We start from the raw sequence: 5,093 nt of genomic DNA, 5'->3' as shown, positions 1-5,093 counted from the left end.
ATATGTTTTGACATTGGTGGTGTCAAACATTAATGTTTTGCGATAATAATGTATAAACTGACTGTTTTTTTTTCTCTCTCACCCTTTTCTTGTTCATCTCACGCACACCATATACATGTTTCTATGCGTGTAGAATATATTCACTTCCCCTTCCCCTGAAACAATTTTGATCATGCAAATATATCCTGACACGCTCACACGTGAGTGCATGCAAGTTATAATCTTTTGTTTTTTTTTTGTTTTGAAATTTACACACTTTAATGCATTTTGTAACATGTGCAATTTAGCCTGCAGTAATATTTGTTTGTCATTAACATTGCACATAAACATAAAAATGTTATTTCGTTGATGTCGTCTAGTTATTTCTACATTGTTATTTTCTAATCGGTAAAAGTGTATGTATGAGTGTGTGTGTGGGGGGGGGGGGGAATCTCAAATGCAGAAGGTATAGAATCTCAACGAAATTTGTGAGGTCGAGTTCGATTTCTAGTACATATCTGATTTCAAAAATATTTATCCTTTTATCCTTTGACTTGTTTCAGTGATTTCACTGCGCACATGCTGGAGCACCGCCTTAAATTTGTCTTTCAAGTATTTTCAGTTAATCGACGTGACATGATAAAAAGGGATCAAAGGAGAATTCAGTGGTTTGTATACAATTAGAAGCATCGACGCAATGGAATTCTGTCCATCCATAAAAGTATGTACTATCACGTGCCATACTTTACCTTTCTAGACAGCAGTTACAGCAACAGCAATAACAGTAGCTACACCAACAGGAGCAGCCGTAACAGTGCAAAATTGGAGAGTGATTTCTATTTTTCTTTTTGTAGTTATTTTTGTTGCTTAATCTTTGGCGACCCTGATTGAGTAAGACAATGATCAGGTTCTCTACCTCTGACTATGCGATATTATTCAAACAGCGCATTCAGGATAACATGAACCAATTCATTTTTCCTTTTCCTGACGGTAATGTGAAATCTGAGGGAGATTAGGATGTTATTTCCAGCAGTTCAAACGACCACATAGAGGTGTTTTTGCTTTCATCGTCAGATATAGTTTATTCTCGCGAGAAGACTGCCAACGGTAGATTGTATCGACGTCAGATTTTCAGATAGCGAAATCGAAGTGAAAGATTTAACTAGACGGAAGCATAGATTACACCTAGGAACTGTGTGCGTGAGAACTGATTATTTAGTTGCAGTTCCTCGTTGTTTTAAACTATATGATGAACCGATGCTATCAGAGATACACTTACTGCCCCGGCAGTTTGTGCAGGATATGTGTAAATCTAAAGGCTGCAAGAGTATTCTGACTACTTTATCAGACAATACTGTCATCCATCCACATATATATTCAAAAATATCTGTTTCCGTGCCATACTCCTCTGCACATCAGAAAAAAGTTTTAATGTCATCTAACTAATTTTATGAAAATAGGCTGCTAGAACCTCATTCAACACTTCTGCAGATGAGGACGCAGTGAGACGTCCGCTGCGAGACAAAGTAAGTGAGAGAGGGGGGAGAGAGAAGAAGAGAGATAGAGAGATAGAGAGAGAAATTGCCTGTAGTACTTGAACAGTCTTTTATTTATTGACTCTGGAAGGTTGAAAACCATAGTTGACTTCAGGGTGTTTATTCCTTTCTAGAACAAATACTGCAAGGCCTTCTACTTGCCAGTTCACGTCATAATTCATGAAATTATACACATAATGTTAATGCTCAAACTGGAAGCACACAGCATATATCTTCGAAAATATATTTTATCAATAGATCATACATCCTTGTGAAGATAGCAGCCACATGCTTTAAAAGATAACAACAATATATTAGTTGAACAAAGAGAATGTCTATAGCTCCCATACTACTAAAAAAAAAAAATTATGGTATGCAGAAACATCAAACATATTTTGGCTCAATGGAACTATTGTGCTCACATAACAATGGAAGGAAGTACGGGAACAAGATATTTGTGAGAATTTTTCCCTGGCAACACTTATAAAATAGCAGACGTATAACCATAGGACTTGGTGCACTTGATATGAAATTGAACTATCTACACTTATGCAGATTGTATTGTTAAAACAAGGATTTATACTGAATAGGTGATTTTTGTGTGAATATCGTACATCCTTAACTATATATATATATATATAAATACATTTGTATTTACATATGTATATACACATATATAAATCGATACATAAATATATACATATATATATATATGCGTGTGTGTATGTGTGAGTGATCGGCAAAGTTACTAAATGATATTGACTATGAGAAGCATTTATATTTACTTAAAGTCGTGTCATTGGGATTGTTCTTCATTACACCTTTCCTTTTTAGATATGCAGAACTTTGCTTCGCCGCTATTTCTGTCAGTGGAATCTCTCACGACATCAAACACTGCATCAATAACGCAATACGTTACTCAGATAAGCAACACTGTGATATATATATATATATATATATATATATATATATATATATATAGTGTTATATTTGGGGATGATCATTTTGCCAATATATACACGCATTATTTATTTGATTTTCACTTTAACATTATTATTACTATTATTATTATTATTATTATTATTATTATTATATGTTTGACTTTTGTTTTGCATTTGTACAAGTTGGATCCAAGTCTCACCCAGAGACCTCAAGAGACAACAAGTTAGAAGTTCATGTAGGTGTTATGCCTAGGGTACCATATATTTGGATTTGTACAGTTTTGTTCAAGTGAATGTTTAAGAAACCATAAGAAAATTATGTTTGCTTTAAAATTTGAGATCACATAGACAGTATTTTACGTAGGATATGGGCAGTTCCCATGAGCACTATCTTTTGGACTTCAGCCATTTTGGGGTTTCCTGGTATCTGAGCTAGGTAGTAATCAGCCCGTTTCGCTGTCATTCCCAGGGCACCTATGACAATAGGTATTGTTTTCGTCTTCAGATTCCACATTTTGCTAATTTCTATTTCAAGATCTTTATATTTGCTCAGTTTTTGGTAGGTCTTGACAGATACGTTTATATCAATTGGGACAGTCATATCAATGAGGAGGCATGATTTTTGTCTGAAGTCTTTCAGTATGATGTCTGGCCTATTTGCGTCTATCTTTCTGTCAGTTTGAATGGTGAAGTTCCAGAGGAGTGCAATGTGATCATTTTCAAGTACTGGGGGTGGTTTGTGTTCCCACCAGTTTTTATCATGGGGCAAGTCCAGGTTTTTGCATATTACCCAGTGAATATATTGTGCAGCTCTATCATGCCTGTTGAGATACTCTGTAGGCGCAAGCAGACTGCACATGGAGACAACATGATCGATGGTCTCATTTTGTTGTTGGCATATACGACATAATGGGGAGCTGCCGTTCTTTAATATGTTGGCCTGGTAGTTCTTTGTAGGTAGGCATTGATCTTGGGCTGCTATGATAAACCCCTCTGTTTCTGATTTCAATCCAGAGGCCATTAACCATTGGTGGGTAAGGGCTTTGTCAATATCTGCATTATTCGCTCTCTTTGGGTATTTGCCATTGAGAGGTTTTCCATGCCATTTTTCAGTCATAATAGCTAAGGCAGCAATTTTAGCACGGGTTTTCAAGCGCTTAGCTTTTTCTGTAGGTGTTTCTAGTTCGTCTAATTCTTGAATTTGTTGCAATTGGAATTCACTTAGATATTCCTTTGCCTGTTTTGTTACTGAGTAAGATGCTTTCTTGCTTTCATATTTTAAGACAAGTTTTAGCATCCAGTCCTCAGAGTTTTTCATATAGGTGTCTAGGCCAATTGTGGCTACCTTCATTGATAATGCCAGCTGTAGTAGTCCTCGACCTCCCTCTTTTCTTGGCAGATAAAGACGTTCTATATCTGCCTTAGGGTGGTGCATTCTATGCATTGTCAACAGTTTTCGTATTTTTCTGTCAACATTACATATTTCAGTAATTGACCAGTTAACGATGTTGAAACTGTAAGTCACGACTGGTATGGCTAGAGCATTGATCGCTTCGATCCTGTTTCTCGCGTTCAGCTCTGTCTTCAGTATTGCTCTCACCCTGCGATAACATTCTCTTCTGATCCTTTCCCTCATCACTGAGTGCTTGATATTGTCCCCTTCAATTACCCCTAGGTATTTGTAGCTCTCCGCTGGTTCTAACTCTTTTATGACATTTTGCTGGTCAAGGTTCACATTAGATGTATTATTATTATTATTATTATTATTATTATTAACATCATTACCTTCTTTCAATATTGTTTCCATTTCTTGCCGAGTGTCTTCCCAACACTTAAGGGAAAAAGGAATAAAAAGAAACAAAGAAAATAAGGTGGAAAAGGAAAAAAGTCACAGTGCAATGCTTTTCTCAATATGTGTGATGTTAATACAATCTTTTGCACATCCTGCATGTATGGTAAGCCAGGGACCATCCTCAAATAATTTATTATTATTATTATTATTATTATTATTATTATTATTATTATTATTATTATTATTATTGCTTTACTTCTCAGAACGTTCTGTCTTGTTTGTTCTAGTAGATTCTGTGAGAGCGGACAGCAACCTGCTCTCAGAGGTCTCATAGGGTCCCTTTCCGCACATTATAAGCTTTGATACTTGGTTCTTAATTATTGTGGGTGACATTCAACATTCAAGTACCAATCTCAAAATCCAAGCTGTCTCCAGCAGAGCAGATTTTGGGCTTGCTCTGCTCTCATGCCAATTTCGATTTCTCTGACATATCTCTCGAACTTGGTTGCCGGTGCTCCGAGTGTCCCTACAACTACTGGAATAATAGACACTCTCCTCATAGACCACATTCTTACTATTTCATCTTTTACTAGTCTGTAATTTTCAATCTTTTCTAGTTCTTTGTGACTTATGCGTGCATCTCCAGGTATTGTTATATCTATGATCTTGGTTTCCTTTTTTCCTTTATCTACTCCAACATTATCTGGTCTCCGAGCCTCCGAGTCACATTGTTCCTTGTTCTCGGTGACTCCTGTTTCATGTTCGTACCATTTCCGTGCTCTGTTCACATAACCTCCTGTGGAGGAAGTTAGCTACGTTATCGTTCTTCCTTTTGAGGAGCTTTTG

This window comes from Octopus bimaculoides, chromosome 3 (assembly GCF_046866305.1).
Source record: "Octopus bimaculoides isolate indiv1 chromosome 3, ASM4686630v1, whole genome shotgun sequence".
Taxonomy (NCBI): Eukaryota; Metazoa; Mollusca; class Cephalopoda; order Octopoda; family Octopodidae; genus Octopus; species Octopus bimaculoides.
Note: the sequence above shows the minus strand (reverse complement) of the source record.